The sequence below is a fragment of the Gopherus evgoodei genome, chromosome 6 (genome assembly GCF_007399415.2).
Source record: "Gopherus evgoodei ecotype Sinaloan lineage chromosome 6, rGopEvg1_v1.p, whole genome shotgun sequence".
In the NCBI taxonomy this organism is placed as follows: Eukaryota; Metazoa; Chordata; order Testudines; family Testudinidae; genus Gopherus; species Gopherus evgoodei.
This window is the reverse complement of record NC_044327.1, coordinates 60,444,928-60,470,842: the sequence shown is the minus strand read 5'-3', so window position 1 is coordinate 60,470,842 and position 25,915 is coordinate 60,444,928. Positions and strand designations below refer to the sequence as shown.

The following is a 25,915-nucleotide window of genomic DNA, read 5'->3' as shown; positions in this document are numbered from 1 at the left end:
TATTCTGATTTGGATCAGGCCTTTTCAGCAGACCTTCTTATATTGCTGAATACCAGAATTGTTTAAATAAATAGAACCGTATTTTTTCAACCCTGAAGCAGACCATGACTTTTCAACCCCTTTGGCAACCAAATACTTGTAGCATTCCAGGCTCAGTATTGTGTGATGGTTTTCTGACAAGATGAACACTGCTGGTGTTCTGCATTCTAGGCCTGTGCTGAATATGCATACCAATGTACAGATTATTTTTGCCAGTAACCTTTTTCAGATTAAAATTAGAAACAGTTAAACCAATATGTGTTTGATTGTTGAGTCTCTCTTGCTTTGGCAAGAATGTCCTTTTTGTCGAGTGAATCATTTCACAGCCAGATAAACATTGACCCTTGTTTTTAAACAAGCCTGATCAGCCATTTTTGAGTCATTGAACTAGTCTGCCCTGGCAAAGATTTCAGAAATTGAAAATGTTGATGATTAATTTGGGGAAAAAATCAAGTTCATATTAATTGTTGTCCTCCTAATATAATGAAAAGAATTACAGATTTGGTAGCTGGATGGTCTGCTCCACTTGCCTCGTGGACCAAGGACAGCTCTTCTTCCTGCCTTTAGAGCAGATTTTGAGACCCACCTTATGTTGAGTATTTCCTTACTCTTTGACTGGTCCAATTCTACTCCACATGATTAAGGGGAACAGAATCTAACACTTAATGATTGAACTGGGGCATGCCTGTTTGAAGAGCTTTTGTGCACCACTACCTCATTCAGCTACATACTCTCTGTCTATCATTGGCAACTGTACTGCTCTAAACTGCAGTCTCATGCAATCTAACACATTCTGGAATCACAAGAGTCAAAGCTCCAATGAGTGGTGCGTAGCTCTGGAGCCACAGATCCAGCACAGAGGCTGGCTGTAGGGGGCAGAGGTGTAAGGAGGTTGGCCAGTACAGCCAAAGTCTTAATCTGAATCACTGACACCCTGAATCACTGGTACGTTTGCCCCAAAAGTTTAGGATTTTCTATGCTATTATATTAATCTTTTTTGATCTACAATGATTATTTCCTTATTTTAAAAAGTAAGGAAATGCTAATAGGGAGAATATGCATATAGGTTGATTTATTTTTCAATAAGTCAGAGCCATTTACCAGTGAAAAACTATAATGCCAGTGCAGACAGTTTTGTACATTCTCTAAAAAGCTAAGCCCCTGCCACAGAGAGATCTGTAATCCTTTTTCTACCAAATTAATTTATGTCCAGTCTGGCTGAGCTGGTTTGTTAATGTAGTTGCAGAGCCTAAAAAACAATTCTGGGATGCCGGGTAAGTTTTTGCTGATCAGCTATGGAGTTTTTTCCCCTGCCATTCAAACTTCAGCATATATTCAGTTAGGTTTCCAGTATAACATGTCCTGTTTTTAGTTCAGATTGTTTCTACTGCCATTCATTCTTTGGGAGCTCCAGACTTTAGGCTATTCAGAAAAATAAATTCCATCTGCCTGAGGAATGCACAAGATATTTCTGAGATGAATTGGTAAATTTTGGTAAACTGGAATGGCAAGGGAGTCACAATCAGGCTTCTAGTCACAATCAGAGTTATTCATAGTGTATAGTGTATTCATCCAATTTTATATTTAATATTACTTATATGTTCAGTTTGCAACTGCCTTTCCTGGTCATAAGCACTGACAACACGCAAGAGAGGAAGCAGTTATTACTGTACTTGAAAATTTGGCTCATTTTTCAATAGAACGTCAATCACAGTCAACCAGATTTATTAACCCATGGGTTTTAATCAGAATTATTCAGCACAGATACAGAAAGATAGGGATTACATATTTTACCACTCCGTCGATCTGGGGTACAACCAACAGCATGGACTGTCCAGAAATATAATTCACTGCTGAGTAGTATATATAGGCAAACTCCCCAAAATTGGTGTGATTCATTCTTACCCTAATATTTCCATTCCCATGCAGTTTTGCCCTTGGTGTACAAGGTTGTCAGAAATTTGTACCTGTTTCTAGCAACAGTTATATCAGTTGCTTATTAGTTTCACAAACCTTAGCAAAACACTATGTTTATCTCTATGTGCACCAAGAACAAAATCTTACACAGTTTTTAATATATTTCTGTACAAAGGGTGCTGAGAAATGGTTCACTTTAGCATAAGTATGGATTCTCTTAAGGATACATACTGGCTAAATAATTTTGGTAACAGTGTAGGAGGAAAGGATCTGACCTGTCCAAAAATTACATTTAAGCCTAACAGACATTACCATAATCCCCACAAGCTGGTACTTCTGATGCTCAGCTGTCTTTTTTGGATAAAGTGACTGGGCAATGAAGAAGGTTTACTAGTTTTATTTGAAACAAAGATAATTTAGTCACAAAATTTAATTTGGACCCAAAAATCATTTTCCATGACTGTTTCTATGAACAAAGTTTTGGGTACATGAATAGAAAAGTGGTGTAAATCCACTATACCAGAACTTAGTTTCTGATTTACCTAAATGTTCAATCACAAATTTCCCCACTAGTCACACTGCAAACTTTTGGCAATAGATGGACAGTGAGCATATAGTTTTCAGAAAGAATCTATAGATACAGATGAAAATAAGAAATACCTATCGATCTGTTATGGGGTTACTTTCATGACAAAAAGAATAGGGCTTGCTCCCTATATCAGTGAGAGGATAGATTTATTTGTGACATACTCCTCTCTGTGATTACTGCTAGTAGCTGTTTATTTTATGATAGTTGGCTGTAGATGTGCAATTTACAATAAAGGGCAGGTTGCTTGGTTAAAAAGTGAGGTATGGAAGTACATGTATTTCTAGAAATCATACACTGACCATTGTGAATGGTAGGGGCCAATGAGTATGGAGACAATAATTATCATTTTTGGCCAAGTGGTTGCAACTTTATTTAACCTTAGGACAGCTTCTAAATGCAACTGGTCCTGGAAGCAGTGAAAAATGGGGACAGGGATTAAGGGTCCAGTCACCCTAGGCTATAAACAGCTTTCCCATCTTTTCATGTTCAGATCAATAGCATACCAACATTTCCTGGAGGACAGTCCCACACAGAGGTGCCACATCAGATAACTCCTAGGCCTTGTAAACATGCCCAGATTACAGATCCAGACTAACACGGCTACCCTCTGATACTTGACAGATTTCTTTGTGAATCTAACACCTTTTTCTGACGCTGGGCTGATGTCAAATTTGCAGTGGTTCATAGAGGTTTATCTTCACCTACTGCTGTTCTTCTGTAGGTCAGTCCTCATCAACCCACCAGTCCCAGCATTTGAAAGACACAATAGGAGTTAACTCATTGTGGCCTCTACCAAAGAGGACTGCCGTTGGCCAGCAGCTACTGTGGCATGGTCAGGCATGTGGCACTTTCCCTTGCCAACAATATGGGCCATCTCTGAATATATATATGTAGGTTATTTATATATGTTATATTTAGACTCCTAGACAAAAACAAAAGTTTCAGTTATACACACACACACACGCAAACTTGATTATTGACCTGTCTCTTTAGTAAATACTGATTCTAGAAAAACAGGGCTATTGCTCTTTAGTGATGTGATAGCAGATGGATTTCTTCATCAGGTAGTTGAAGTACCTACGAGAGGGGATGCCATTTTAAATTTGGTTTTGGTGAGCAGTGAGGACCTCGTAGAAGAAATGGTGGTAGGGGAAAACCTTGGTTCGAGTGATCATGAGCTGATTCAGTTCAAACTAGATGGAAAGATAAACGAATGTAGATCTGGGATTAGGGTTCTCGAGGGCTAACTTTAAAGAGTTAAGGAAATTAGTTAGGGAAGTGGATTGGACGGAGGAACTTGTGGATTTAAATGCGGAGGAGGCCTGGAATTACTTTAAGTCGCAGTGGCGGAAATTGTCGGAAGCCTGCATCCCAAGAAAGGGGAAAAAAAACCATGGGCAGGAGTTGTAGGCCAAGCTGGATGAGCAAGCAACTCAGAGAGGGGATTAGGAAAAAGCAGAAAGCTTACAGGGAGTGGAAGAAAGGCAGGATTAGCAAGGGAAGCTACCTTGGTGAGGTCAGAACATGTAGGGATAAAGTGAGGAAGGCTAAAAGCCGCATTGAACTGGACCTTGCAAAGGGAATCAAAACCAAGAGTAAAAGGTTCTACAGCCACATAAATAAGAAGAAAACAAAGAAAGAAGAAATGGGGTCACTATACACTGAGGATGGAATGGAGGTTAAGGATAACCTAGGCATGGCCCAATATCTAAATAAGTACTTTGCCTCAGTTTTTAATAAGACTAGTGAGGAGTTTAGCGATGATGGAGGGATGATAAACGGGAATGTGGATATGGAGGTGGATATTACCGCAACTGAGGTAGAGGCCAAACTTGAACAGCTTAATGGGACAAAATCGGAGGGCCCAGACAATCTCCATCCGAGGATATTAAAGGAACTGGCGCATGAAATTGCGAGCCCATTAGTGAGAATTTTTAAGCAATCGATAAACTCGGGGGTTGTGCCGTACGACTGGAGAATTGCTAACGTAGTTCCTATTTTTAAGAAAGGGAGTAAAAGTGATCCGGGTAATTATAGGCCTGTTAGCTTGACGTCTGTAGTATGTAAGGTCTTGGAAAAAATTTTAAGGGAGAAAGTAGTTAAGGACATAGAGGTCAATGGTAATTGGGACGAATTGCAACATGGATTTACTAAAGGTAGATCGTGCCAAATCAATCTGATCTCCTTCTTTGAGAAGGTGTCGGATTACTTAGATAAAGGAAATGCGGTAGATCTAATTTACCTCGATTTCAGTAAGGCGTTTGACACAGTTCCACATGGGGAACTGTTAGTTAAATTGGAAAAGATGGGGATGAATATGAAAGTTGTAATGTGGATAAGGAACTGGTTAAAGGGGAGACTCCAGCGGGTCGTATTGAAGGGTGAACTGTCAGGCTGGAAGGAGGTTACTAGTGGAGTCCCTCAAGGATTGGTTTTGGGACCGATCTTATTTAACCTTTTTATTATTGACCTTGGCACAAAGAGCGGGAATGTGCTAATAAAGTTTGCAGATGACACAAAGCTGGGGGGTATTGCTAACATGGAGAAGGACAGGGATACTATTCAGAAAGATCTGGACCACCTTGTAAACTGGTAATAGTAATAGGATGAAATATAATAGTGAAAAGTGCAAGGTCATGCACTTAGGGATTAATAATAAGAATTTTAGATATACGTTGGGGATGCATCAGTTGGAAGCGACAGAGGAGGAGAAGGACCTTGGGATATTGGTTGATAGCAGGATGACTATGAGCCGCCAATGTGATACGGCTGTTAAAAAAGCAAATGCGATTTTAGGATGCATCAGGCGAGGTATTTCCAGCAAGGATAAGGAGGTGTTAGTACTGTTATATAAGGCACTGGTGAGACCCCATCTGGAATATTGTGTGCAGTTCTGGTGTCCCATGTTCAAGGAGGATGAATTCAAACTGGAACAGGACCAGAGACGGGCTACTAGGATGATCTGAGGAATGGAAAACCTGCCTTATGAAAGGAGACTCAAAGAGCTTGGCTTGTTTAGCCTGGCCAAAAGAAGGCTGCAGGGGGATATGCTTGCTCTATATAAATATATCAGGGGGGTTAACGTTAGGGAGGGAGAGGAATTATTTAAGTTTAGTACTAATGTAGGCACGAGGACAAATGGGTACAAACTGGATATTAGGAAGTTTAGACTTGAAATTAGACGAAGGTTTCTAACCATTAGGCGAGTGAAGTTCTGGAACAGCCTTCCAAGGGAAGTAGTGGGGGCAAAAGACTTATCTGGCTTTAAGACTAAGCTTGATAAGTATATGGAGGGGATGTTATGATAGGATAGTTTAATTTGGGCAATTGATCTTGGATTATCACCAGATAAGTCTGCTCAATGGTCTGCGGGGAGATGTTGGATGGAATGGGAACTGAGTTACTGCAGAGAATTCCTTCTTGGGTGCTGGCTGGTGAGTCTTGCCCACATGCTCAGGGTTTAGCTGATCGCCATATTTGGGGTTGGAAAGGAATTTTCCTCCAGGGCGGATTGGCAGGGGCCCTGGAGGTTTTTCGCCTTTCCCTGCAGCGTGGGGCATGGGTTGCTTGCTGGTGGATTCTCTGCAGCTTGAGGTCTTCAAACCAATTTTGAGGATTTCAATAACTCAGTCCTGGGTTAGGGGTTGTTATAAAAGTGGATGGGTAGGGTTCTGTGGCCTGCCTTGTGCAGGAGGTCAGACTAGATGATCATATTGGTCCCTTCTGACCTATGAATCTATGAGTCTATGAGTCTAAAAGGTATTCTGGCATTCTAAACTGTTTGCTGACCCATGTGGTAGGGGAAAAAATTAATCTTTTGGAGAAGTGAACTCTTGTTATCAGTGCTTGAGACCATGTGTTTCAAAGCCACAAAAAGGGCATAAAATTGTGTCTCCATCAATTAACGATTCAAGGGTTGCTCCTTTCTCATGCAGGCATTAATGCAACTTGACTGGAGAAACAGCAAGGTTGGAATGGGGTACTCATTTTTAGAGGTCAAAGAGATCTCATTTAAAGAAAGCAAAAATATCCAGATGTTTCCAAAGTACTGTCCTCCAGCATCGCTGTTAAGCAAACATAGTTAGCCAAGACCTGCATTTTCATGATATTCTTAGAGCAAGTAAATGCAGTGCAGGTCATAGATATCCAATATTTTTAAAAAGCGGGTGATCGAAAGAGATGGTGCTGGATCTGAACACCCCTAAACTTTGGAAGATGGAGGCTTCAAAATCCAAACTAAACCAAATCTGAATTTTATAAACAATCTGTATCTTCACAATGGAGTACACCAAGCCTCCGACATGGAATATAACTTAATGCGAAATTTGGATGTAGATCAGGTTTTTGCAGCATGAACCCATCTCCAGTAAAAATATAACACAGAGCATCAGAATATAATGGAACAACAATAATAATAATAAAACCCTTTATGTCCAAATGACCTCAGACTAGAGAGACTGGATCTTCTAGGCAGGCTGAGAAGAGCTGAGCACAAATCTAGAACAAGACATGAAAGGCAGCTCTAAGTCTCTTGCCCTGGCCTTCATCCTGAGACTGCCAAATGCTGGCTTGGTCTCTGTTGCAAGTTAGAAGGCTCTTCTATCTTGCAGCAGCTACCAAAGGCACCTATGTGCTGCTTCAGCAGCCAAGGATAAGCTGGGCATAAAGGAAACCTGGACATGACCCTTTTTTGTCATCTTTACTCGCTGTGTCAGCACCTGAAAGGAGCATCTGATATAAAGCCATTCCACCAGCTCGCCAGCACCGGAGGATTTCTCTCAGCAGGGCCAGCACCCTTTAGTGGCCAAATCCACTAGCATAAGGGCTATTTTGCACGCTAAAGTGATATAAAGCAGCCAGAGCACTCTGTAGAATCAGGACAATTATTTTTATGGGAAAATGTTTAAACGAGCATATGGCTTTGGTATCTGTCTCTTTTATTCAATGCTGCAATATTGTTTCATTATGCAGTGCAAAAAGTCATTGTGACTTTACCTTCCTGTCACATTAGCATGTTTTGGGGGAAGAGTTTAATGCAAAAGTAGTGTTACTTCAGGAATCTCCATATCAGTTCTGGCAGTCAAATTCATATTTAATCCTCAATGGCAAAATATTTGTGGCAGAGGATAAAGGAAGAAGTTGAATCCTGTAAAACATTTGTTAACAAACAAAATGCTGTCAGTTGGAAACATAAATGTTTTCATCCCTAGATAGGGAAATCTGTAAACAGAGTGAGCCAAAGAATTGTACAAATATCTTCTGATGTTTTGCTAAGTTTTATTGGCTTGAAAGATGGTTTGGAAGATGGGTGTGGTCCTACAAGGCAGTTCAATTGCTTGAAGCATGGCAGAGAGATATGAAATAGATGAAAGATCAGTAAATGTCAAAATGAGCAGGAATAATGGTAGCTACATTATTTCATACATGGCTCCTTTCACCCATACACATCTTTTAAATAGGCAACTGAGGGGCTGCCAGTTCAGTTCTCCACCATTGAGCCTGGCTCCAGGCTGAACAAGAAAAGGTTTCACTTGTGAGCTGGAAGTTGTACTCTGGTATGAACTGTTTCCAAACAATTTGTGTCATATTAAGGATCTAAGAATAAAATAACTTTAATAGCAGATGCATGCATTCCCAATTGATTTATTCATTGTACTCTGTTGCATGTCTTGGGAACAGCATACTCTCTTCAGAGAATTGGTTAGCACCAAATAAGGCTGACTGTAACTCTGAGGCCCAGTCTACACTTGTGGGGGGGGATTGATCTAAGTTATGCAATTTCAACTATGTGAATAACGTAGCTGAAGTCAACGTACTTAAATCTACTTACTGCAGTGTCTTCACTATGGTGACTTGACTGCTGCCACTCCCCCATTCACTCTGCCTGCACCTTTCGCTGAGCTGGAGTACAGGAGTCGACAGGAGAGCTCTCAGGGATCGATTTATCGTGTCTAGACTAGATGCAATAAATCGATCTCCGCTGGATCAATTGCTGCCCGCTAATCTGTCCGGTAGTGAAGACATACCCCGAGATGTGTCTGTGAAAGGAAATTCTGGTTATCTATAGCATGTAATGTTATAATATGGGTGAATACCCATTATGGATTGAGTTAAAACCCCATTGAGATTAATATGTGTGAACTAACCCTTCAGTTAACATAACCATAAGCTCACTACCTAAGACAAAAGGAGTACATAAACCTGCCCAAAAGCTTTTGGCTGAGTATTGTTTTTGGTATGTGTGTGGGGAAAGATGGAACAGACAAAAACTGGGAAAAACTGAGGCCTGATCTACACCTAAAACTTGGGTCAACCTAGCTTTGTTGCTCAGGGCTGTGAAAAATTTTGCTCCCTGAGCACCATAGTTAGGTTGACCTAACCTCCACTGTAGTTGCAGCTAGGTCAATGGAAGCATTACTCCATTGATCTAGCTAACATCTCTCAGAGAGGTGGATTGGATACATTAATGGAATACTGATGTGACAGCTATATTTTAGACATAATCAGAAAGAAAGTGAGACTGAAGGAGCAGCTAGAAGCATGGTGGGTGACCCTGGAAGAAACCTGGGAAGAGGTTGTTGGGTTGTGTGTGCAGGCTGAAAAGAGTGTTCTAATAACAGTACATTCCACAGATAACCAGAATTTCCTTTCACAGGCACACGTCAGAGCCACAGGCTACCTTATCTGGTGCTAATCAGTTCTCTTCGGAGAGGATGCTCCTCCCAAGACATGCAACATTGGTGCTGTGAGGAAAAAAAGCTTTCTTGCTATTTGATTCCTTCTGTGATAAGAAAGACAGAACTTGGTATGTTCTTTGTAAATAAACACAACTGCATCAAATAAATACTTATCACCAATTTCTACTCCCAGCTGGCATATCCATAGGGCCCAGAACTTGACTAGCTGCTTCAGTCAAAAGGGGGCAACAGTACCAGTGAATTTGTGTTCTGATGTTTAATAAGTTTGTCAGGCTCTCTGGAGTGGCTCATGAACGTGAGTGTCAACTTCAGGGCAGACTGTTACAGACGAAGGCACAAACCACAAATTGGCCATGTTCTATAATTAGATTTTGCCAACCAGGTATCAAGTGTGAACTCCACAGGCACTGTTACAGCGTTAATATGGAGTTACAGATAGTGCCCTTGGGCACGCTGGGCTATCTTGCCACCCAGGCAAGACTGGCTTTGTGATAGATGGTCCCTTATACCAAAAATCACATCAATATTCAGGTTACTCCCAGTCCCAAAGGTCACTTATCCCAGGTCAATTGTATCTGAGATCTCTCACCAAAGACAACACTTGTGGCCAATCCTTTAATAAACTAACTGAAGAGTTATTAACTAGGAAAAAGAAATGAGATGTATTTATAAGGTTAAAACAGGTAAACATACACTCACAAATGAGTTACAGTCTTAAGTAATAGGTAATAGAAGCTGCTGTAATGTGCAAGTTCTTTGTGTCTTCTAGGACTAACTCAAGCTAGAAGCTTGGGGATCCCTTCCTTAAGCTTAGAAATATTGCTCTCTTCAAATTCCAAGCAGCAGAGTGATACAGTTGTTTCTGGTCAGGAATTTTTATTCCCTTACCCCAGAGTTCAAACTGTGATGGGACAAGGGTTTGTGCATGTCTCCTCTTAACGACTGTGAAAGGAGCAATCAACAAAGTCTTTTGTCCACTGGTGTTCTACAATGGTTCAACCAGTGTCTATAGGCATTCTTTAATTGGGGAAGAGATGATACCTCTTGTGATAAACTTGTATTTCACACTTAGTAATGCATTTTTCCTGACTGGAGGGGTTTCCAGTTACAAAGCAAACACTTAAATACTACCTTATAGAATGGGATACAGATATTGTAAGTGAAATTAATGCATGCAGCAACTCACAAGCATATAATAAAGTCAAACACTAAATACATCTCTATAAATCTAATGCCCATTTTAATAATACTAACACACAAATGAGCCAGACTGGTTCCCAGCTACGCATTCATCAGTGTTCAGTGAAGCCTAGGGGCCTTGGCCTGAGCTGGCACCTGGCTCTGCCACTATCACAAAGTTCTATTTTGATTTTCTCATGAAGGCAATTAAACTCATGAATACGTCAAAATGTATTGAAACAGACACTTTATTTGAATTTAGCCATCAGAAAATCCCCTTATTCTCTATAACAAAAAAAAATAAAAAGTCAGCACCTCTTGGATCTATGTAATATAGTTCCTTTTGCAGGTTCCTCTTGCATCTGTAACAAGTCCTGGGTGGTATCTGTAAATATTGTATATCTTAAATAAGTATAAATTCCAATGTATTGGTATGAATTATCACATTTTGAATACAACCTCATGATTGCTTATCATGAAACCTTGTGTGAATAACTTTTTTGACTCCCATACTAACTAAATACACATATATTTCTAAATACACAAGCCTATACATTGTCCTCATGTCCCTAGGTGATACTCAAGTCAATATTGGTAAACTCAAACTGAAGTTATTGAAAGTAGTACTGAAACCAGCTTTGAATTTAGCCCTGCCATCTCTGGTAATTTTTTCCACTGGAATTTTTCAAAGAAAAATAATTAATTGAAATGTTCACATTTTTACCAACTGGAAAACAATATCAAAGTATGAAAGGTATGACTTACACAGAGATACACACTTTCTCACTTTTTTTGAGTATCTTCGAAATGGTAACAAACAAATCATTGCTATGTCTCACTTAGAGAGTGTTTAAAAAAGCAACATCAATTAAAATTTTATAATGTAAGTGTTATTTTCCTCCACTCTAACTTTTCCTACTTTTCTAAGAGAAGAAGTAAAAGAAAAAATACAAAATTTGGGGCCAATTTGCCCTGAACTGTTTTGCTTTGATTTTTTTTGAAAATTAAATTAAAAATGATATTTTAATGAAAAAAATTAGTTTTGACATTATGCTGCTTTTAATGAAATTTTTTTTTCTTTAATAGTTTCATCCAGCTCTAATTAGATACAAGTCTAGGTACAAGGCAAGAAAGAGCAAGCACGACAGCAGTCTCTAGCCATAAGATTGTCCTGGTTTTGAATCATCCACTTTTTCTGAAAGAGATGTATTTGAAATATTCCATAGTTTTTGATAATCTACATGTCAGCTATACAAAAGAGACAGAGAAGGAACTGGTAAATCATCTCTCCTCATGAACCAATAAAAGGTGACAAGACAATTCATTTCACTAAATAGTGTCCCATTGTGATGGATCTGGTATCCTTAGATAAGAAAAGCTGCATATAGCATAATGCTCAGAAGAAGGTCATAAGAACTTTATTTTCAAATGCCTCCACCCTTCCTGTGCTCTTGAAGATGGGAAGGTTTTGTCTGGACTAGCAGGGGAAAGAGAACCCTCAGCCCCATTAAGGATTACAAGTCCACTCCCTCCTTGTGGGTTTGAGAAGAGGGGCTCTGTGGCTAATTAGTTAGAGAGAAGAGTGCAGCATAATCTTATTGGCTGCTAGACTAGAAGAACTTCACCATGCCAGGACATGCTATTTTGTCTTAGAAAAAAAAAACTATCTCCCTTCTCCACACCCCGCCCCCCCCCCGATTAGGATAAGACAAGGTTGTTGGGTTTTGCTGAAGGCCTTTTCCCTCCCTGCCAGACTAGTTGGATGGTATGGGTTTTCTTCACCCTCCTTTTAGCAACCCAGGGACCAAATGGAATGTTAGGTTATGAAATGAATTGTTGTCACAACTTGGCAGATGTTCAGCCCAGATAATTGTTCAGAGGGGGATCTGGCTGACTGATCAACAAGAATTTGGAAGCAGATTAGGAGAAGGTGTGTCCTAAAGAAGGTGGAGAATTGGTTGGAGCGCCTAATGTCTGGTACAGCAAGGAGACAACCAGCTGTTCCCACCCTTTGAGCAAGGTAGTGGGGTCCCAGTAATGATTGAGAGACCAGCTTCATGGGTGATTGACAGTGACCTTCCACCAAGTAGAACCTATTGCAAAGGATGGATGACCTGCACTGGATACGTTATTGCTGGATAGTTCCCAGATGTTACTTAATAAAGTTGTGGCCCACTTAAACCACATTCCCGGTGTCTTTTATTTTATTTATTTATTTTTGTCCTCTTGTGGTGCTTGAGAAAATAAGACTTTTTAAGAACAAAAAGAATGTGCAAGAGAATAGAGTCGTGGCTGAGCAGCAATAACCCAACACTGTGAAAATCAAAGCTTTGGTAAATTGACTTCAACACCTTGACTTATTGGGTCTGGTTTTCAGAGGTGTTGAGAACTCCCTATTCCTATTTCAATCAGTGAGAGAGGAAGGAGAACAATACCTCTGAAATCAAGCCCATTATGACCAGTTGATTTATTAGGATTTTTAATTATTAACATTAAATGTTTTTTATTATAATACTGCAGATTTAAAAATATATATAGTTAAACTATATATAGTTAAAAATATAACTAAACTCTGTCTAGGAAACAAATATTTTGCTACCATACTATTGTTAGACATGCCAGAATGTTTTCCACCTTTAATAAAATAGCTTTGTCAAATACATACTGATATTTTAACAAACATTTTTCACATTAATATTTACTTGGTATATTACTCTACAAGCTGGGTTTTTTTTTCAGTTTTGCAATAACACCACTTTTGCTATAAACCTCAATTTTTACAGGACTGTACTTTACCTATATATTGTGTGTGTCTTAAATTTAACATGTATGACCAATAACTGGCCTGGTTTATGTCTTGCCGTCAATGGAGTTGCTGGGTTGCATGGGGCATAAGTTTGTACAAAATTTGATGGATGAGCTAAATGCAAGATCATATTTAGATTACACCACTTTTGCATTTTCAGAAGCTTTGTACTGATTTTCTAATTCAAATGATGGCTTCTACTGTTAAGTGTTAGAGAACTGCTAATACATATTAGCAACTACCAATGACCCCAGAAGATTTTGAATGCTGGTACTGAAATCCATGAAAGTGGCAGTTCTTTATTGCCTTACTATGTTGTAAAGAAGGAAGCAAAAAAAATTATTGAATAGGAGAACTGGAAACAGCCAGTTATTAAGGGATGAAATGAAAACCTGTGCAGACAGCCACCACAAGACCTATGCACCATTTGAGTACCATTTAAGCCCTCCAGTGATATGTAAATCTTAGTTCAGCCTCTGCATGGGGTAAATTTCACATCCTGTACATTTAACAGGATTTAAAATGAATAAAATACTATTGTTCATGGTTCAGTGGTTCATGTGCCAGGTTCAGATATTGAATGGATCAATTGACTATTAGTTGAAAAGAATCAGAAATGTAGATGGCAAGGTAATGTAATTCCTCAAGGACATGCTTGATTTATGTTATCAGTATTTCTGCAATTGAATTAATAGTGGTAGTCTTGAATGTTTATAAGTACAGGAAGATCATGCAGGTATTTTTGAAAGAAGTTTCACGTGTGCTTATTTTTAAGGTTCTGGAATGTATGAAATTCCTATTTGTGTTGAAGGAACTGAAGAACAATCATTAAGAGGAAAATAGACCCCTATATTTCTAGTATTGTTAAATAAAATAGTGGCTTTTAAAAATGTATAGTAGGATACTAGGGAGAGTTTTTTACTGGCCTTTGTAATGTTGCAAACACATATGTACTGATTGGTTTCCACAACAGTTGGAAAATAATCTAATTCAGGTCTCATGAAAGGTGTTGGGTTGACAGCCCTGGAAACTGAAGCTCCCTATCCGCTAGACAAGTACACTACAGACAGAAGCAGTGGCTACAATCTTTCCCATGCTTGGCCTGCCATTGTTTCTCAATAGAGGACTGGAAGGATTGCTTCTAGGGACGCAAATGTAGTTTTATTTCCATTTCCATTCAACCACTTGCTCTCTTCTGAAACTGCCAATAAGTGTTTTCATTAGTGCCAATGTTGAAGTGGATGCTTTTCCATTAGGGACTGAATTAAGAGCATCAATCGCTTCACACAAGCCATGAAGAGACAACAGATGGTGGGTGTTGTCCTCACTGAAGTCAATGGCAGAACTTCCAGGATGGCACCAGGGTTTCACCTGGTAACTTTGGTTTTTGCAGACCTCAGCTGCATTTGGAACCAGTGATGTAAAGACGAAAGGCTCAGTGGCCCATTGTCCTTTCCTTGGGCTAGCCATTTCTCTGTCTCTCTCACTGAACTCTACCTTTCTGTGCTGTTCACCAAGAGAAGCACTGCAGTGTTTCAGTCAACATTACTTTAATTAAGGACCTTCAGCATTGTTATATTATCTCTTTATGTTGTATCCATAGTGTGCTAGCTGCTTTACAGAAAATCATGGCATATTCCCAGGCCTTAATGAGCTTTCAACTAAGGAGACAACAGCAATAAGATAGGGGACCTGAAAGGTAACCAAAATAAGACATTTTATCTTAGTTATATGTTACGTTGGCCAAGCACAATCCTTCTTGTATTCGTTGTGTGCTTATTCTCCTGTTGCCAGTAATAGTAGTTGTTGTATTTACTATCAAGTATTTATATTGCATTAGTGCTAAGGGACTCTAATCCTGATGGGGCCCCATTTTGCAGTACAAATGCTCATGTAGACAGCAAACTTGTAGAAATACATCATTTAAGCAGTAGACTTCAGTTACAAAACATGATATACGATATTTTACTAATCCTTTCTTCATATGCTCTCTGGATTCATTAAAGACAATGAGCCTTATTCTCAGCTGGTGTAAATTGGTATAGCTGTATTGAAATATCTGAATTTCCAGCAAAAGCTCTCGCGTTGTCAGTGCTGTAGTAAAATAAAATAAAAAACCATTAAAAGAAATAGAATAAGAGTAACGTTATTGTTGATGCAGTGATAATAAGTGTCATCTACCTGCAAACATTATGGATTACAGTGAATAAAGAAAGCAGTAAAAAATTAACAGAGTTAATTTTAGATTTTGAAATGTTTTACATCGTAGTTCAAGGTTATAAGTGAAACCATTTTAATGAAGATAATGTGTATTCTAATTGATTTCATGTTGGTACTGATTATTTACAGGTTCAAAAAGTCAGACTGATTCTCTGAGTAATTACTACTGGAAAATTACTAGAAGTAAAAGTGTGCTCTGAAAGAGGGTAGCTTGAAAAATCAATATAATTGCTTTACAGAAGGGTATGGGAGTGGAGTTGTTAACATTCAGTTTTGCAGAGATTTGAATGTTAATCTTGGTTTAGGATGGGAGACAAATGTTTGAACACAGTAACACACTGCTGAACATGGATGTGATAATGTTAGTTTATAAAGTCTGAATGATGGAGAAGCACTAACTAAAAATGCCACCTCTCTATCTCAATGGGTGAGGGAACTTGACTGGGCCAGCGGTGAAGGGGTAAATCCCCAGCAGCAAGAGAAGGAGACACTTGCTGAGTGACGCCAAGTAGCTCCTCCTACCCAGAGTCTCTGACACCCGTTGGCCAATTGGGGTGGGGGTAGGGGTGCTGATCGACCAACATTCCCCAGTTTCTGGGATTTAATCTGGAGCAAGGACCTTGTGGACCCTCTTTCAGCTCTGTTTCAGCAACCCCACCCTTAACTAGGAATGGGACTCAAGCCTGACAGATGATGTGGGATGATGATCACCCATTAGGGACAATTGACAGAGGCCCAGAGTTTTTTCTCCTTCCTCACAGCATCTTCAAGCCACAGTGCATTAAGTAGGAATGTGCTTGGTACCTAGCTGAAGTATTTGTCTTAAGTTGTGAATTCATTGCAACTTTCAGCTTGTTTCCAGTGAGGTAAAAAGGATAAAATGAATGGGTCCCCTAGGTAAAAGGCCTGTGATTTTGCTAATGGGCCTTAGCCTCATGGGATACGGTGAGACCTTATGGCCGTTGGAGACTGAGGCTCCCTATCCTTCTGCCACCCTCTACTCCTGTTATGGGGGGTGGTGAGCTGAATCCTGGATACTAGGCTGAGGAGAGCCTTCCACCATTTATGGGTTATGTGGTAAGAGCCCTGTAACCCCCGGACTGGAACCACTTAAATACCTGATACAGGAGAGTATGAGTGATGGCCAGGTAGAACTCCACTCCTGTGTTTGTTTAATAAAAGTTATGGCCTACCACTTACAATCCATCCATGTGTCTTAGCCACTGTGTCTGGATCAAATATTGGCTACTTGAGTTCTGGATAAAATTTAACCACTATGCTCTCCACCAAATGTACTCTAAACCACCATTTGTATTTGTGTTTAAAAAAGGGAACCAAGGTATAATGACAAAGATTTCCAAACCCTGAATAGCAAGAAAATATGTTTGTGCCCTAAATGAAGATGAAAGAATTACAAACAGACAGCAAGAACAAAAAAACAAAAGCCAACTGACTAACTTCCATTGAAGGAAGAATTAGGCTTTAGTATACACACAGATTTCATTTCAAAGGAATAAGAAAAAATCCAAATAGCACAACCTAGACCTGGTTCTAAATATCTGTAGTGTTGAAACATAACAGTGTGTCCTGAAAGATGTCAATAGAATGTAGAAATGCCTGGAAAATATTTACTCCATATTTTTCAGGGTTTTAAATTGTTAAAAACTAAATGCAATCATTTCTACATTTCTTTTCTGTATCCACAATTAGAGCTGTGCAGATAATGGATTATTATTATTATTATTTATTATTATTATATTTTATTTTTTATTTCAGGTTCAAAAGAAATTTTTTGAAATTTTCAAATAAAAAATTAAAAAATAATTTTGGGTCAAATGAAACATTTTGAACTGAAATGAAATGTTTCAGTTTGATTTTGAGCATTTTTAACATTTTGAAACAAAATGGAAGGAAATTTTCAAACAAAAAGCCATGTTGAACTGAACGCTTGAAATGTTTCATTTTATTAATTAAATGAAATGAAAGATTTTGACTTTTTTGACTTTTTTTGTTCATTTTTGTTTGGTCATAAACAGTTCAGCAAATCCAACACAAAGTCATTAAACCTTTCTGTTATGGAATCTGCATTTTTCACCAACAAACAGTGTTGGTTCTACTTACCTGAATAACCCACATATGAAATAGTTATTAATTATAATTCCAAATTACATTGCTTGTGTTTTAAGTGACATGGGCATGCAGCTTGCGGTTACTAAAGCGGGTTTTAATATTAAATACTGTAAACTGGGTACCTGAATGAATATCCTCCCTGGTTAAATATAAGTGACTGTTTATACTAAGTTTTAAATCAGTGTTCATTTACTATTTAGAAAATTTTTTAATTAGTACCCTTATAGGTTATTTTCCCCTTATTACATCATCTTATTAAAAACTCTATACAACACTCAATATTGTAGTTTGAGTGGAAAGCTGATAACAGAAAGATGCACTACTAAAATGACTAAATATTGGACATATTCCAACTGCCCGTCTTTCAATATGTTTACACTGAATATAATTTTGAGTAAAAATGAGGAGGGTATGTGTGTGTTTTAAATTGAAATGGGGGAGGGAGGTCTAGAATGAAACTGAGGAGGGTTTTAGAGGGTATGTTTTAGAATGTAATTGGTTTCTTTGGGGTGGGGTCTTTTGGAATGAAATGCTAGTGTAAGGAAACGGTTGAAATGGTGGTACTGGTTGGGGAATGCAGAGAGAGGGGAGAATATAATGATATAGTCTCTCTATATACCCCTCACTAGCTCTGGCCTCCCTGTCCTCCACCTCTGCACCTCTCTGTATATTTATTTAAATTTGTCTTTGTGTCTTTAGGTACTTTTATGCAGTTGTACATCTCTAAAGTTTACTGCTTTACCCTATATCAGGATATTGACAGGTTTGGGTTGTAATACTTACCAACTCCTTAACAGGTCTATTGTGGAATTAATTAATTTAATGCAGTGCTTTGAATATATACATCCCCCAAAATGGGAAGAACTTAAAATTAGATGCTACATGTCTCAAAGTGGGCAGCTAATCACTGAGATCCCCCAAATTAGTGGATGTTTTTCCAAATTTTTGTCCTAAACACTCTCTCTCTCTGCCTCATTTCCCCATCTGTAAATTCAGGATGATACAAATTTCTTACCTTATAGGAGAGTTGTGAAGGAAAAATTGCACAAGCAACCTTAATTCTATCATTTCCTAATTTCTGAATGCTTCACTTTACAACTTACTAGTCTGTTAATGTTAATACAGCTCTTTTGTATGTAATATTTATTATTTTAAATTAATGTGGAGATGTTCACCCCATCTGGTTTCTGTGTTTCAGAACATTGCAAAACTGTATTTTGTATGGGAGATCCCATATTAGCATACAAACTATTTTTTTTTCTTATGGAGACCATCAGTCACAAAGAGACCAATTTTTAGATATCATGTGAAGGTATCAAAGTATTCAGCTGTGCCCTGAGAATGAATCATGCAGTGTAGGTTGACATCCAAGATGATAAATGCTGCTAGGAGAATACGAATAGACCTTTCATGTTTCACATGGATATGAATTTAGATTTATAGAGAGAGACTGCATCTCCAAAGGAAAAAAAAAAGAAGAAGAAAGTGAATTTGATATCACTCATAAGGGAATTCAGTGTTGTTCTGAATAAGTTTGAGGAAGGACTGCATGCTGACAGACAGTACTGATAAAATTATTCATGTTTATATTGAATTGATTAAGCCCTTCATGTATAAATTTAGATGAATTGATTGTGGAATTTCCATCTTGCTGGACCAGTGTGCAACACAATCCAGAGCCATTGCCACCACAGTGTATTTTTTCACAATGCAATATTAGCCTGAGGAACTCATTGCCACAAGGTGTAACTGAGGCCAAAAATTTTAAGGATTCAAAAAGAGTTACATATTTCTATGAGAGAGCACTACAGATTTAAATGGGATATAAACCTTTGATTCAGCATGCAAACCAAGTCCTGACTATCTGGAATTAGGATGAAACCTCCCCTAAAGACAAATTATACCATAATTGTCCATTATACTATTTCTATGAGAGGCAAAATACTGGACATGGGCCACTGTTGTCATCTGATATGGCAATTCCTATGTTGCTGTATGCCCCCATTAATCCTACAGTGAAATGCTAGCAGAGTTTTCTCTAAAACCTGTCAAAATGATTATATTGCAACAATGCATCAAATACCAGGTGTAGCCTTGCTTTGTCTTTCAGTAGAATTGAAGTGATTGACTCCTAGATCTCAGATGTAGGGAAATGACTGTTTCTGTTTATACTGTGCCAGCACAAGTCTTTCTCTGTCCCCATTACCTTATCATCTGATGAAAAGATATCACCAGTTATTTCTTGTTTTTGTTTGCTAGATCAATGCTGGGGATAAAACCTGGCTCAAAAACTGCGGGAGAGTAACGGTGTTTTAGCATCTAGTCTCTGGAGTGGAAGGATGCAAAAACTGGAGAGGTAAACAAGATCTGCTACAAAGTTTAATATATGGTTATAATGAGGAAAATGACTGCGAGAAACTGGAGTATTACAGATATGCTCACTGTGTTTATTCTGAGATTAAGTCCTTGCTTTAGTAACAAAAGGAAATTATTAGTTTTTGTTTTTCTCCCCTTAACCAATGCAGAATCAATATAGCTATGGCGAAGTGATAGGGATTCTTCTAATCTGACACAGTACATAATAGACTTTTCAACTAAGTTTCAATTGCAGAATCTTCATTATTTATGATAATGTGGGACCATGAAGAACCCCAGGTTGACTTTCAGAGCCTATGCTGAGTTTCCAGTTTTTTTCAACTTTCTTTAACTATAAATACATTTGAGTACTTCTAAGATGGACGTTACTGAGAAATAAAGACCAAACACCCGTTATGCCATAATCAGAGTATAGCCTCCGTCTAAATGTGCCACATTACCTCAGTTGCAGTCAATTGCTATAAACTGAGTATGTACAGTACAAATCTGAAGATTATTTTGGATTATACCTTTTCTCTAAAGAAACTACATGCTAATCTGTGCCTCTGGTATGTAACAGGAGAGATTTGATTTATTTCTAAGATCTCAGCACTTAGGACACCTGCCAACAAAGGATTCGAGACACTCTGAGTGGATGTTCCAATATCAGTAACTACATCTCATCACATCTCCTTTCTGTCCATGGGCAAGACTGGAAGCTCCTCATAGCTACTGTTGCTGCTTGTTTCAACTACGTGCTAGTTCCCACTATGTTTCTGTCATATAAAGTGGCATAGCGTATATACTCTTCGATATCATTCTGCCGTGATGTTTCTGTGGTTTTATTGCTGTTTTCTGACATTGCTAACTTCAAAATCTCAAATTTAGCAGGATTCAGCTGTGTGCTGCAATTTTGACAAATCATAAGTAAGTTGGACACTATCTAAAGAAAAAATGTAATATATATTATTGATATTTTAAAATTGGTTACATTTGGCGTTAGCTTTTCTGCCAAAGTAAAGTGGTTAGGGTAGCAGTTATTCAAAGAAGTGGCAAAACCAGCAATTATGTCTTCAAGGTGCTTAGCATAACAGATCCCAATTGGGGCTAGTTGCTACTGGAGTATAAATATTAAATGTGAATAAATATCTGTTTCCTTGCTCCCTGAGCTGGAATTACAGCACAATTGGCATGCTCAGCCCAGAGAAATGGGAGGGACAAGTTGAAACTATATTTATATTACTCTTCAGTGCCCTCATTTGATTGGCACATGGAGTAACATTGTTAGCTCCAGTGTATCCGACAGGCTAGTTGTAAGGCACCTGAGTGTTGTGGGGACATTAAGAGAATCATAGAATTGTAGGATTGAAAGGGACCTCAAGAAGTCTTCTAGTTCAGTTCTCTGCACTCAGGCAGGACTAAGTGTTATCTGCTTTGCATTTGTCCTTATTGAATTTCATCCTATTAACTTCAGACCATTTCTCTAGTTTGTCCATATCGTTTTGAATTTTAATCCTATCCCCCAAAGCACTTGCTATCATCCACAAACTAATCCTATCCCCCCCACCCCAGCTTGGAATCTACCACAAACTTTATGAGTGTAGTCTCTGTGCGATTATCTAAATCATTGATGAAGATATTGAACAGACCTGATCCCTGCAGGACCCCACTTGATATGCTTTTCCAGCTTGACTGTGAACCACTGATAACTTTTCTCTGGTAACGGTTTTCCAACCAGTTATGCACGTGCCTTATCGTAGCTCCATCTAGGTTGTATTTCCCTAGTTTGTTTATGTCTAGGTCATGAGAGACCATATCAAAAGCCTTACTAAAATCAAGATATACTACATCTACCACTTCCCCCTTATCCACAAGACTTGTTATCTTGTCAAAGAAAGCCATTAGGTTGGTTTGATATGATTTGTTCTTGACAAATCCATGGTGACTGTTACTTATCACCTTATTAACTTCTAGGTGTTTGCAATATGATTGCCTAGTTATTTGCTCCATTATCTTTCCAGGTACTGAAGTTAAGCTGACTGGTCTGTAATTCCCTGGGTTGTCCTTATTCACCTTTTTATAGATTGGCACTATATTTTCCCTTTTTCAGTCCTCTGGAATCTATCTCATCTTCCATGACGTTTCAAAGATAATCGCTAATGGCTCAGATATCGCCTCAGTCAGCTCCTTAAGTATTCTAGGATGTATTTCGTCAGGCTCTGGTGACTTGAAGACATCTGACTTGTTTAAGTAATATTAACTTATTCTTTCTCTATTTTATCCTCTGATCCTACTTCATTTTTACTGGCATTCATTGTTAGATGTCCAATTGCTACTAAACTTTTTGCTGAAAACTGAAACAAAAAAGTCAGTCAGCTCTTCTGCCATTTCCACATTTCCTGTTATTGTTTTTTCTCCCTCACTGAGTAAAGGGTGTCCCTGTCTTTGGTCTTCCTCTTACTTTTATGTATTTGTAGAATGTTTTCTTGTTACTCTTTATGTCTCTATCTATTTTGATCTCGCTTTGTGCCTTAGCCTTTCTAATTTTGTCTCTGCATACTTGTGTTACTTGTTTATATTCATCCTTTATAATTTGACCTAGTTTCTACTTTTCGTGGGACTCTTTTTTGAGTTTCAGATGAAGCCAGGGTGGTCTCTTGCCTGTGCAGTGGGATAGTTTGCTCTTGTGTCCTTAATAATATCTCTTTGAAAAACTGCCAACTCTCGAACTTTTTTTCCCATTAGACTTGTTTCCCATAGAAGGAACCATGCATGGAGGAAATGCCTACAACAAGAAAACAACCTGATAAAACTATCTTTGGACCATTTGAAATTCCCTTTGAAGGTCTACTCATACAAAATGTTTCAACAAAGTTATAGCAAATTTCTGAACACTGTAATATTCATGGTTTTACAGAAAACACTAATAATTGAGCTGGGCCTCTCCGCTGAATCAGTATCAGACTTAATATTAGAGAGTCAGTGAGGTAGGAGGTGTTCTAGTTGGTTCAGTGATACAAGGGTAAATGTAGGTGTAAATGCAGACTGCACTGCCTCGCAGATCATTCTTCCTCATGACGTGTACAGCCGTACATTATCATGGAAACAAGCCTGGGGAAAAAGGACCACAATGATGGATTATTTAATTTATCTTTTTAAAATCCTAACTTTGTATCAAAGCTAAATTTTAAGAAGCAGGAGTTGGACTCCTTCCTAAATTTAGTTTGACTTCTGAGCGGTACTTTAAAATATTTAAAGTTCTCTTTTCAATAAAGATCACAGATTTTTGCTTCTTAATTTTCAGTATTAAGGGTTTGTGTTTTTTAAATGCACTATAGTTGAAGAGGGCATTCTGTTACCCTTTCACTACACTACTTTCAAAGCTTCTCATTTGCGTTCTGGGCACGTAAAATATTGTCATTGGTTTCAGGGGCATCACAAGGGGGAACAAGCAGGGGCACAGGCTCCCCAATAATTGTCGAGGGCCCAGAACTCCTCTGACCCTGGGGCTGCAGAGGCAGGGAAGAGCGAGCTCCTTCCTAGGGCCTTGGAGGGGGATAAAGGGAGTTCCTACTGGGATCGTGGGGAGGGAAGAGCAAGCTTCTGCCAGGGAACGGGAAAGAGAAAGCTCTTAATTAAATGAAAATGTTAAATGAAACTCTTCCCTATTATGGTTTTTATTTGTTGATAACTATATGTCTTTAAAGTTTTGTTTTCTGTTTTGTTTTCTCTTTGACAGCTCCTTCAGGCTGGAAGGAATATCTACATTTGGAGGCATATCAGTTGTTCTTTGATGTTGGATTCATCATTGTGACTTCTTGCAGGCCAGCTCTGATGAAAGTAACCTGACCCTCCTTGGTGCATGGAAGCCTTTAGAGTCAGAGCACAACTAATTACTGGTGTAATCTGCATGAAACCATCTGCCTCAGATCTGACAGCTATGAGCTGAGCCCTGACAAAAGCCACAGCCTTAAATTCTCCTCACTCGGAAAGAAGAATAAAGTGGACTAAATACCTTGCCTCGTTACAGAAACAACTGTCTCCAAGCCTGACACTCGAGGAGTTCAGTACTGAGCAATTAGAGTAACAAACAATAAATCAATTTTTCATGCGGTCCAGCCAGCATCCAAAAAATATTTAAATATGTAGCCAAAAGGAAACACTTAAGTGATTGCAGGAAAAGCAATGCATGTACTACAACAGAGGAATATTGCTATTTGTGGGGAAAGAAGACCTCTGCCATCCCTTGTACATATTCAAAGCCATAGAAGAACGGAGCATCAGTGATGCTAAAATGCTTGAAAGAATGTTGTCTCCTGTTCTCCACCCAAATCTGAAGAAAAAAAATTAGCCGTTACAGATTGCATCTCAATGCACTTCTGATATTTGCACTGTCACTTCCATTCAGGGTAATGATGTGTGCCAGCATTTGAACAGATGGCCCCATGAGATTTTAGACTGCAACAAGCTGTATCTTGCAGGGGCTCCAAAAGGAATTAAAAAGTAAAAAGCTGAAGAAAAGGAATGCTCTCTTACAGTGAGGATTTCTCCCCACAGGAAAATAGTCCTTCTTAAGATTAAAAAAAAATGTATATGAAAAAAGCATCAATGTGATAAAGTGGATTTAAAAAGGGATCTAATATTTTTTTTTAATGAAATTCATTTTATATCATAGTAACAGCCAAGAGATTTAACCTATTGAACTATACACCCAGAATGTTCCTGCTGGACATTGACAGTATCCTCCTAGAAAATATGAAAGAACAAAGTCATTTGTAATATGTATTTGACATATAGTAATTTTTATAACCATTTATCTATGCCTCATGGAAAAATGTAAAAGACAAACAAACAGCATTTTCAGTTTATTTTTCTAAATAAATGTGTTGTTTGTATTATTTGCAGTCACTTATTTTAGATGGTTTTCATTACCCCAAAAAAGGATTTAAAGATGGAACCAAAACATAGCAACTGTTTTGCCATGTTAAATCGTAACGATTTGCAGACTGAAAGCTTTAATATAAATATTATAATTTGTAAAATTATAAAGTATATTTATACTGGCAAATATGTATGGAAAAGAAGAAGAGGAGGTATTTTAACTCTTAGTTTCAGTACATAGGTTATTTTGATAGTCACATGAATGAATGGGAAGTTCATCTAGGAACAATTTTTTTCACACTGTAACATACTCACCAAGCCATTAAAGATGCCACTATTTGGTCAAGAGGAATTTGGGAACCTAAGGGGTAAGAGAGATTGATCATTACAATCATCCGCAGGTTTTCATTTAGGAACAGTCATTGTATCTATCTAATGGGTTATTTTGTTATCAAGTCATTGAGCACATTGATTCTAGAGCTGTTTTGAATAAAAATATATATTTTCCTTTTTTTCATAATCCTCTAGCCTGCGTGTAATTTCAAGAGAAAAAGCAAAGCATGTGATATCAATTCTCTTACCTTAACCATCAGCTTTAATCTAAACAGGCTTTTCTTTATTCCCTTTGCTCGTGAGGAACATACTAATTAAGTGTTGAGTAGGGAAAAGTGTTCTTTCAAAAATAATAATATACAGTTGAATTTGGGTAAATAGCTTAGTACTCATGCTCTGTTCTAACATGCTACCAAACGTGTATATGCTTCATTCCTTCTTACGGATGAAATGATAGAACTGCTGAAGTGTGTGCCTGAAGCCCTATTACTGCAACAGGTGATAAAGTTCCTGGACTTTGGGAGAAGACAGATCTGAATTCTGTCTCACTTAAAACTGTGAAGCCATGGGTAACCACGGTTGCTGATTGAATGATTCACTGCAAAAAAAATCAAATCAATTTTAGCCCTATTTGATAGTAACTGTGATATTTATGAATGTATTAGTTGTCATTACTGAAAAGTGGCCTGATCCTGTGACATGGGGAAGACCGCCCCCCAGTTCCACAGGTGTCAACAAGAGATGAGATCTCGGAGCACAGCTGAGTCA

The 25,915-nt window shown here is 38.3% G+C and overlaps 1 protein-coding gene across 2 annotated transcripts in view; it reads left to right on the top strand.

Moving 5' to 3' along the window:
- The window catches only part of PRR16 (proline rich 16), a 240,688-nt gene extending 215,807 nt beyond the window's left edge, over positions 1–24,881 (top strand). Inside the window, exons 3-4 of one of the 2 annotated variants that reach the window (XM_030567786.1) lie at positions 19,838–19,934; positions 23,673–24,881. The gene's annotated coding sequence lies outside the window, so the exon portion shown is untranslated. The remainder of the gene's footprint in view (positions 1–19,837; positions 19,935–23,672) is intronic. The other variant, XM_030567787.1, reaches the window with a different exon arrangement.
- The last annotated feature ends 1,034 nt before the right edge of the window (positions 24,882–25,915 follow it).